General features: G+C 42.2%; 1 long non-coding RNA gene across 2 annotated transcripts; it reads left to right on the top strand.

Moving 5' to 3' along the window:
- Positions 1-511: 511 nt before the first annotated feature.
- On the top strand, positions 512-5,961 carry LOC148901453 (uncharacterized). 2 transcript variants are annotated; one of them, XR_016113524.1, is made up of 4 exons: positions 512-1,035; positions 1,110-3,726; positions 3,803-3,924; positions 5,828-5,961. It is a non-coding gene; the product is annotated as an uncharacterized LOC148901453 (long non-coding RNA). The 2 variants fall into 2 exon arrangements; XR_016113522.1 differs by lacking the exon at positions 5,828-5,961 and adding an exon at positions 4,097-5,682.
- Positions 5,962-10,631: the final 4,670 nt, after the last annotated feature.

Raw genomic sequence — 10,631 nt, 5'->3', positions numbered from 1 at the left:
CATTTATTTATTTTCTTTATTATCTGGGTTGTACAACAAGAAACGAGCTCAGGTGGAAAGAATCAGGGTGGGAAAACTTCAGCATATTAGAATGTGAGTACAGAATTGTGGAGTCGTGAGCAGAGACCTCAGGGAGGGAAAAATTTATCATGGAAAGCTAAACATCTGATTGTTTTACCTTTCTTTACTTCTCAGGATATTCCTCAAACTCTTGTAATTGATCGTCAGACTCACACATGCCTTTTTTTTTTCAAATGAGCGGCTGAGTTTTTTAACGATGTGATATAATTTACGAAATGGATAGGCTGATAAACTTTTCTGCAGTCGGTTTTCTCAATCGGTCGACTTGTCTCCAATTTTGATGGCCAAAACAGGTGTGCCGCTGGTGCGAGAAGAACATCTGTCACTCCGTCCAATGCGCACCCCCCACACCATATTTTCACCGGGTCCTTTTCTGTATGATCCGTTTAGGTCACAAATATGCTCATATCATTCTGACCAAGATCGTCATTATTTCCAAGTACACGTTCAATTACCATGTCTGTGTTTGTGGCTGTTTGTAAACTGAAATCCAATCTATTAGCCACATGACTTCATATTCACTGGTGTTTGCAACCCACCGCAAGCTAACGCTAATACAGCACTGTAACTGGCGGGTATCTGGTTATTGGTTGCCACGACAACAAAAATATGGTTTATGTATACTTGTTGTTCTGTAAAAGTATTTAATGTCTATATGTGAAACGTTATGTGTGTTTTTCTAAAAAATCGTCTTTGATACTTTATTTATAATGTTTGTCATTGTCACTTCCGCTTCCGTGTCAGGTGTTGTAGATAAAAGCGAGTACGGCGAGACATGCGGAACGAAAGTCTCGAGAGAGAGACACACAAGGAGAGCGACCGCTAGATAGAGAACGAGTCTCAAGAGAGAGACTCAAGCAGAGTAACGAAAGTGTCGAGAGAGAGAGACAAGCAGAGCAACGAAAGTTTCAAGTCTACGTCGTTTATCTACTTTCGGTTAATAAGGTGCACACGGTACGTTATTAATTTCCTTATTGACTGAATGTTTTGTCGAACTTATTGTAATGTTGTTTCAATGTTCTTTATAGTTTTCACGGTGTTCAAGTGTTTCACAATAAACGTTGTGACATCAGTACGAAGCGTCAGCCTTGACCGGGGTAATTACAGTGAAAACGTGTTCACAACAGTGAAAACGTGCTCACACAAGTGAAACGTCCTCATCCACCCTGGAGCCTCCGGCGCGCAGGTGCTTCCCTCCCCAAAGGCAAGTTATCGGCTTCGGCGCACTCGCGACTCGCGTAGCAAGGTACAAGCTACATCGAGCGTCGTCGCACTCAACCACGTGTATCGGAGCTAGCCACGAGCTACTTGGGACATCGTCGCACTCAAACCGCAGCAAGCTACAGGCCTCAGCGTGCATTGTCGCAGTCAGCCTTCATAAGAGAGAGTAAGGTTGCAACGTGCGACGTTGCTTCAAGCTACAGGCCTCAGCGTGCATCGTCGCGATCAGCCTTCATAAGAGAGAGAAAGGTTGCAACGCGCGACGTTGCTTCAAGCTACAGGGCTCAGCGTGCATCGTCGCGATCAGCCTTCATAAGAGAGAGAAAGGTTGCAACGCGCGACGTTGCTTCAAGCTACAGGCCTCAGCGTGCATCGTCGCGATCAACCTTCATAAGAGAGAGAAAGGTTGCAACGCGCGACGTTGCTTCTCATCCTGCAGCAGCTCGAGGTTTGATGGACGTGTCCAGTAGCTCAAAAAGTGGATGGATAGAACATACAAATTCGCCACAATAACAGAGAAAATGGTGAATGTGGGTTTTTGAATGTGTGAAGGTTCCTCTTGAATATTTGATTAGGATCAAAATTGCAATTTATCAGTATTGAACGTTATTGATTTGATTAGGCTGCAACTGAAATTATTTTTTTTATAGAAATCCATAAAGTAACTTGGGATTCTGAAATATTAAAATGTCTCGCATTTCAGTTAAGAGGGCAGAAATGGCGGCTCTACTGGCTGCAAAGGAAGCTGAGATTGATATGGAAGAGGCTATAGAAGCTCAACGTCAGCAGTTGAAAAAACTTGAAAATCTAAGAGACATCAAAGTGATGACGGCAAAGTTACGTGTTTATGAGGAAGAAGTAATGAAAGCGAAGTTACACAAGTTTGACAAAGTAGTGAAGGCAAAGTTAGGTGTGTTTGAGGAAGAAGAAATGAAGGAACTGCAAATATTAAAAGGAGGCCTCCAAAGAAACGAGTACGACCACCTCGAAATGCCACTGCCTTCCTAAGCGCGACCTCACCTCCCGGTTAATAAGGTGCCTGCTTTAGCAAGACCCAACCAACTTATTAGGAAGTTGAACAGAGATCACAAGGACAGAAATGACCATCGAGTGACAGCACCTGACCTGCCTAATGGAGGAGGAAACCTGCACCTCCACAAATTCCTTTCCCATAACAGAGAAGTGCTAGATTCAATCAAGGTAGCAGAATGTGCTGTGAACGTGAATAATGGCGATTTTGGGCCTAACGATTTACCAGTGCAAAGAGCGCTTGGGATTAGATGGAAGGTTGAAAGTGACAGTTTCCCCTTCACGGTGTCACTAGATAAAAGACCCACAACACGAAGATGGATTTTCTCCATTGTAACCTTTTTATACGACCCTCTCGGATTCCTAGCCCCATTCATCCTTGAAGGAAATAAGAAACAACAAGAAATGTGTCAGAGAGGTACAAGATGGGATGATCCACTACCTTTGGACTTGAAGTCAAGGTGGGAGTTGTGCAGAGAGGATTTAAAGAACCTTGATCAAATTGAGATTGCAACACGTTTTATACCAAACGGGTTTGGCAAGGTACAGAGAGTTGAGCTTCACCACTTTTCTGACGCTTGCAGCCAAGGGTATGGTCAGTGTAGTTACATCAGGTAAAGTGTCTCCAACAAAAATACTCACCATACCAACACTAGAGCTAAGTTCTGCAGTGTCCCCAGCAACCGTGAGCAAAATGTTAAGGGAGGAGTTAGGAGTCAAAATAGATGACGAATACTTCTGGCCTAACTCTCGAGTGGTTCTAGGAAACATTAACAATGAAGCAAAACGATTCCACGTTTTTCTTGCTAACCGTTTAGATAAGAAAATCAAAGTTAGGAAGAAAGGGAGGGCACCTTAAGCCTTCCATCGTTTAAAGATCCATACATCACTATGGTGAAATTACTGTTGATTATTTGAAATGCACAAGTCATTTTGTTTAGGAATGTTATTTAAACAGTAATTTGGTGGGAGTGTAACTGGCGGGTATCTGGTTATTGGTTGCCACGACAACAAAAATATGGTTTATGTATACTTGTTGTTCTGTAAAAGTGTTTAATGTCTATATGTGAAACGTTATGTGTGTTTTTCTAAAAAAAATCGTCTTTGATACTTTATTTATAATGTTTGTCATTGTCACTTCCGCTTCCGTGTCAGGTGTTGTAGATAAAAGTGAGTACGGCGAGACAGGAGGAACGAAAGTCTCGAGAGAGAGACACAAGGAGAGCGACCGCTAGATAGAGAACGAGTCTCAAGAGAGAGACTCAAGCAGAGTAACGAAAGTCTCGAGAAGGAGACAAGCAGAGTAACGAAAGTCTCGAGAGAGAGAGACAAGCAGAGCAACGAAAGTTTCAAGTCTACGTCGTTTATCTACTTTCGGTTAATAAGGTGCACACGGTACGTTATTAATTTCCTTATTGACTGAATGTTTTGTCGAACTTATTGTAATGTTGTTTTTCAATGTTCTTTATAGTTTTCACGGTGTTCAAGTGTTTCACAATAAACGTTGTGACATCAGTACGAAGCGTCAGCCTTGACCGGGGTAGATACAAGCACTACAAATGCTTGCTGAGCAAGTAAACAAACTCCATCCAGGTAAAGCATCCAGAGTAAACCCTCATCATTTTGGGTGGTTTAATAACCCCAGATATAATAATAATAATAATAATAATAATAATAATAAAAAATAGGCACACTCAATGACTTTTTGTAGTTACTTCTTATGTCAATACCAGTGTAGCCTATCGTCTTCTTCTTTTCCTTTCAGCTTTTCCCGTCAGGGGTCACCACAGCGAATCAGTGTCCTCCATCTAACCCGGTTTTGTGCATCCTCTTCTCTCACACCAGCGACCGTCATGTCTTCTTTGACAACATCCATAAACCTCCTCCTTGGTCTTCCTCTCTCCTGCCTGGCAGTTCAAGGCTCAGCATCCTTGTTCCGATGTAGTCACTCTTTCTCCTCTGGACATGTCCAAACCATCTCTGACATTCTCTCCAAAGCCTCTAATATGAGTTGTCCCTCTGATATTTTCATTCCTGATCCTATCCAACCTGGTCACTCCCGAAGAAAACCTCAACATCTTCACCTCTGCTACCTCCAGCTCTGCTCCTGTCTTTTCTTCAGTGGCACTGTCTCCAGTCCAAACATCATGGCAGGTTTCACAACCATTTTATACACCTTTCCTTTCATCCTAGCTGAAACCCTTCCATCACACATCACACCTGACATTTTTCTCCAGCTGGTTCAGCCTGCCTGGACACACTTGTTCACCTCTTTTCCACACTCTCCATTGCTCTGGACAGTTGACCCCAAGTACTTAAGATCCTCCACATTCTTTATCTCTTCTCCCTGTAGCATCACTCTTGTACTTGGGTCCTTCTCATTCACACAACATATATGCCGTCTTTCTGCGACTGATCTTCATTCCTCTCCTTTCCAGGGCATACCTCCACCTCTCTAGTTTCTCCCCCACCTGTTCCCTGGTCTCACTACTGATCCCAATGCCATTTGCAAAGATCATCGTCCAAGGAGATTCTTCTTCGCATATTTGTTTTGGCAAAAATTTTACGATGGAGGCCAGTGTCTGAAACTCATGGCAAAAAGTTAGCGGCCACCCGGGCAGACAACTCTGAAAAGTTGCCTGCCTGGCCATGAAGTTGCCTGCCTCTTTTTTCACAACTTGAAACACAATCAGATTACTAATCGCAAAAAAAAAACGTTGTTGTGAAATATAAATGATTTTTTTAATTAAGGATGCTCCCTTGCTTAATTAAAAGGTAAAAGGTAAATATCCCTTGCTGAAGATTCTGCTCCAGTTGTTGTTTGTAGTCATGGTGCATTATGCAATGTTTGCGTTGCATTGTCTGCTCAAAGCCACGTGGACTTTCTAAGCAGCTTTCAAAACTGTCAAGTACACTTTTCAGTCACGGTATAGTCCGAAGCACGAAACAGGCTTCTGATTGGCTGCCGGCAATTTGCGGTTGCCGAGTATGCAAATTTGTGGTCCATGTGGCTTGTAGCGGTTTGCTTGTAGCTTTTGCTTTATTGAATGAAACAAACATTTGAAGAAGTTGTTGGCCACCCAGGCCGAAACGTTTTGAACGTTGTACGCCCAACGTAAAAGTTGGACGCCCCGGGCTTCCGGGCAGACGTTATTTCAAACACTGTACTTCCGTAAAGGAGACAAATTCCCCATGTGTACTTGGCCAAAAGCGATGTATTTTTTTTTTCTTTTCCTGATGATTCTGATTCCTTGATAGCACCATTTACCCTGAGCATAAAAAATGGCTCTTTCTTAAAACCCGGGCTCCAAAAGTGCCTCTAACAAAACCGAACCAGTAGACAAACCCTTATGGTTATGGTTATATGACATAACCATTACCAATAGCCCAATTGTTCCCCAATCCTAACTCTAAGATGAACCTGACTCCCTCCTCCCCTTCCTATAACTTTACTTGCCAATATTTTTTGTCGACACAATATGCCTTTGATCCACAGGGAGAAGAAGGAAGCTTATGCATGCCAATTAGTCTGAAATCTGATGTCCATGCAGCAGCTGCACCATTTCCGCCGTCAACACCTGTCGCCGTGGCGCAGAGTTCTACACGCTTCTGTGGCACTGTCTGCTTGGCACACAGGCACATTTTCAAGGCTCGCATTGGGGCTGGGGGCTTGTGTTTCCATGACGACCGCGGCAGGAAAGAGTGGCTGATGAGATCCTGAGCACTGTACTCTCGGGGCGTGATGGCTGCAGGGGTTGTGTGCGAGTGTGTGCGTGTGTTCATACAGTTTCAGGATTGAAAAAGACAGATTGGTGTTATTTACGTGTGGGGAGGTTGGGGTTAGAGGTTGCCAAAAACCTTGCCCTAGATGGACGCCTGATACCCTAAGATGGGCCTTCAAGCGTGACATGAAACAATCATTTAGAAAAAGAATCAAGGTTTTAATACACAAACACACAACACATCGTTTATTTATTTTTATAATCACAACTCTTCATGAACCCCTAATGTTCAATACAATATTTTTAGCTGAGTCTTGCTGTGGCTGCGGACCTTTGCTGTCCTAAGGCAGAGTTGTTGGGGACCAATGACCTGGAATGACAGGAGAGCAAAGTATAATAGGTGTATTTATTTTGTTCACATGCCAGTAGATTACGAAATTTTATGTACACCTGGCGTGTGTCATCACATGTTGCATTGTAAAGCACTCACAACAAAGCATTGACAGTCTTCTCTCTGAGCCTAATTTGAGCCTTCCCTGCCTTTCTCCCTTGCTTTTTGCATGTCTCCACCCTCCCCCATCTTTTCTGTCTCTCTCAACTTCACTGCCCTTCTCTGTTACATCGACCCAGCTGAGAAAACCAACGCAAGGACTCTTGGCAAAGGAGATGAAGCAGTAGAAATGGGCCTTTTACGTGAAAGGAGGAAAGAGCTTAGAAAGGGAGCATTGTGCTCTTTGCCGTGATTCAGTCCAATCTGCAGGCAGCACATAACTGTGTGGTTTTGAATCAGGCTACTTTTAGCCATAGCAACATTCAGGCTCCAGTACTTCAGTGCTCCAATTTAATTGGTTCCTCCTTTTCTTCGAGCTCAAGAGAAGACATATTAGAACAGTGGGTGAGAAAGATGCAAAATTTTGTCCTGACCATACTGAGGACCTCAGGAGGTTGTCAAATTTTCGTCATGCCATGCTACACTTTCAGAAATCAATTGAACAAAGTGTGTACTGGTTGTACTTTGCTGTGGTTAATATGAATCATTTGAAAACAATGTATTTTGTCTTTTAACTCATTCACTGCCAGACGTGGAAAAATGTGTCCACTCCGGTGCCAGGGGTTTTTCACCATTTTCACTCAATTTGCAGGACAGTGAGCCCTCAGTTTACGAACCTCTTGGCTTACAAACTTTTCGGCTTACGAACGTTACAATTATGAAAATTTTACCTTGGCAGACGAACTATTTTTCGGGATACATACGGAGCTGCCGCAATGAGTGATGTGTCGTTTGAGAACGAGACCGTTCTCCTAACAAGAAACTGGTGGGCACCTGTGTTTGTCCGCCCCCAGTCTTCGGTTAAAGCCACGTGATTGGTCAAGAATGCAGCAGTGGGGGATTGGGTTACAAACAGAGAGAGAGTGAGGCCGTTCTCCAAAAAGCAAAATGGCGTCTCCGGTTAAAGCCACGATTGGTCAAGAACAAAGCAGTGGGGGGGGGGGGGGTTAAACATTAAAGAGACAGGCAGACGGAGAGAGTGAGAAAACACACACACGAAAGGGAGATGCCAGTTTGAAACAAAAAAACACATGGAATGGATGGATGGATAGAAAACAGTTAAAATATACAGGATATTTTAACTGTTTTCTATCCATTTTCTCACTATTCTCACACTTTTGTTCAGGCTCCACAAATAACCCACAAGTCATCTGTACACTTGATGCCAAAAGCTATCAACCCAGCTAAACAGAACACAATTGATGAGGAACTGGATACAATTATCACAGAGAAAGCACCTACAAGGGATCATTCCTCAAGATGGTGAAAGAAGGTTACGTTTCTCATCAAGTGTTTAATGCTGATGCAACCAGCCACTCCATTCCATCAAGCCATCAACAACCCTCACAAAGGTAAATAAAAAACTTTATTATACAGTACAGTGTATTTCTTTAATTATAATACCATAACACATTATTATACATAAAATAAGGTATATTTTGTGTAGTTTTAAGGCTTAGAAAATTAGAAAGTAGAAAATTATGTTTTATGGGGACTTGGAAACACATTATTCTCATTTTAATGGTTTCCTATGGGAAATTAATTTTTGGGATACACACTTTTCGCTGTACACACTGTGTCTGAGAACCAATTAAGTTCGTAAGCCAAGGTCCCACCGTATTGAGTTTTAGGACTACATGAACATTCATTGCAGCGTTAGAAACCTTATACTTTCGTGTCTCATCGGAAAAAAAGAGTTAATTCCTAAATTCTATGGGTCTGGAGTTGTCTGAGCTTGGAATAGGGCTGGCTGTACAAAATGCAAATACTGCCCCCTTGTGGAAGGGAAAAATATTGCCAGAGGTCTTACCAGTGCTTTAGCGGCACCCCCCCCTCCCCCCCCGCAAGAAAAACCAAAACCTGAAAAAAAAAATCGGGAATGGCACGCCACATCCTATTTTTAATTTCCAAAAATATTCGAGGATGGCAGTGAATGAGTTAAAATTGACCCTTGTAATGAAAGTATGATGATGAGGATGAAGAAGTGTATGACGATGTATCATGTGGAATGCTCTGAGTTTATTGAAAAATAAACATAGTTCTTAAATCCTGTACATTTCTACATAGGGTCTCATCTGTCAATTCACTAAAAACTGAGGACCAATCATTTAAAAAAGCCTGGCTCTATTGAGGATAAAAGGGATGTGCTTATGCAGGTGTGCCTTATAAAGTGATAACTCGGTCTTTATAGTAGTACCAGAGGTTGTGCAAGGTTTTCAAAAGTGTATTTTAGGAGATAGATGAGCAAAACAGGAGAAGATTGCTACATTTTTATAAGGCTCATCCATCCAAAGTGCGGCTCTCGTTTTCTGAGTTCCAGGAGACCAATTTACCCCCTCTAAAAGCTTCACATGAAATTTTCCCAACGTGTGTCACTCACCGGTGGCGCTGGAAACAATGTGCACATCATCCCAGAGTTATTCCTTCAAGCACAGAGTAGCACAGTGTCCACAACATGTGTGAGGCTGCTATGACAGCTGTGGCAAAGCAGGGTGAATAGGGCGAGTTGGGGGTCTGTGGAGGTGGGGGATGAGGGTTCAAAGGAAGGAAGAGAGGAGGAAGTTCGGTGGGGTGGGTTATTCCTTTTCAACCGGATTCACGGGGGAGGAGGTGGTGAAGGCGAAGAAGCACCAACTTCCTGTCCCACTGCAGACGGAGATGACATCACATCCTGCTTTTTCCTAATGAGGAACAGATGTAAACTTCTGTGGCGGGTAATGAGGTGTTGCTTTTTTTCCTGTCGGTGGAGAACAATTCAGACGCCATTTCTTTCCGCATGGCACTCTGCTTATTGTTGTATTTTAGATACTTTAAGTTTTATACTCAAAGTCCTTTGCTTATATTCATGGGTGAAAATATGTCCTTAAACGTAATCTTCTTTCCTCACCTAAAACACTTTTTGAATCGCCCATGACCAACACATGGATGTTTTGGAAATGTGGGGGTACTTGGAGTAACACAAACTCCACCTGGGATGGCCTGACCTGACATTTGAACTCATAAACTTTGGACTGCAGTGCAGATGTGCTAACCACTTTTTCCAAATAATAATAGGGGGAAAAAAATCTCCATTAGTTTTGTGCTTTGACTCAGGCGCACATGTGCTGACCGCTTTTCCAAGTAAAAATAAATAAATAAAAATCCACATTTTTGTTCTTTTCTATTGTGTCTTTGTTGTCTGACAAATGTTATAAGGTCATCATTGACAGTGGATAATTGTGCTATACATCACAGGATTTATTTCTAATGTGCATTTCTATCCGTGTTACTGTGTCTAATGAGTGGGAATGTGCTTAATGAGGTGAGGCAGGAGGGGGGTGCGAGGGGGCCACCAGGGAACAAGCACTTCTCTCTTCTGTGTTGCCACATTCAGCAACACAGAGACAAGCGGTCTCTGTGAGTCATCAATTGATAAACTGACTTTGAAACTATACATTAAAGCACCCACAATAAAGATCCTTTCAAGGCACAATGCTCCCAACCCCTCACTTTCTTAACATTTCATCAATCATGTCTCACATATTTGCGGCAATGCTAATTTGTTGTTTACATAGCAAACTATATTTGGAAATAAAATATCATTGTGATTTTCTACGTATGGCAGATAGTGTTTCTCTGTTCTGAATGCATTTATTGTGAGGGCAAGAGAGTTATAGTCCTCTTTCGTGGTTGATATTTTCCAGTGGTTATGCAAAACCTGAAATTTGCAGGATAAACCCGGCGACCAGCCTCATTTCACACATTCGCCTATCACACTGGTCATCTGCTTTTACTTAACTTCTTGTTACACAATTATGCAAAAAGAAAAATATATTTTTAAAGAAACCGCAAACATAGTGATATCCTACATTAAAATTGACTATTTTCTTTTTTTTTCTATGTTGTGTCAATGACAACTAACATATTTTTGGGGACTTGACTGACAATAAAAAATGTTACCGAAAAGGAGAGTTCTCTTGTCAGTTCCAACGTGGCAGTTTAATAGAACGACATACCATTCGATAAAATGAGAATAATCTTCCTTTCTA

Source organism: Hippocampus bargibanti, linkage group LG02 (assembly GCF_051943395.1).
Source record: "Hippocampus bargibanti isolate YZ-2025 linkage group LG02, ASM5194339v1, whole genome shotgun sequence".
In the NCBI taxonomy this organism is placed as follows: Eukaryota; Metazoa; Chordata; class Actinopteri; order Syngnathiformes; family Syngnathidae; genus Hippocampus; species Hippocampus bargibanti.
The sequence above is the reverse complement of the archived record's forward strand: the minus strand, read 5'-3'. Positions and strand labels throughout refer to the sequence as shown.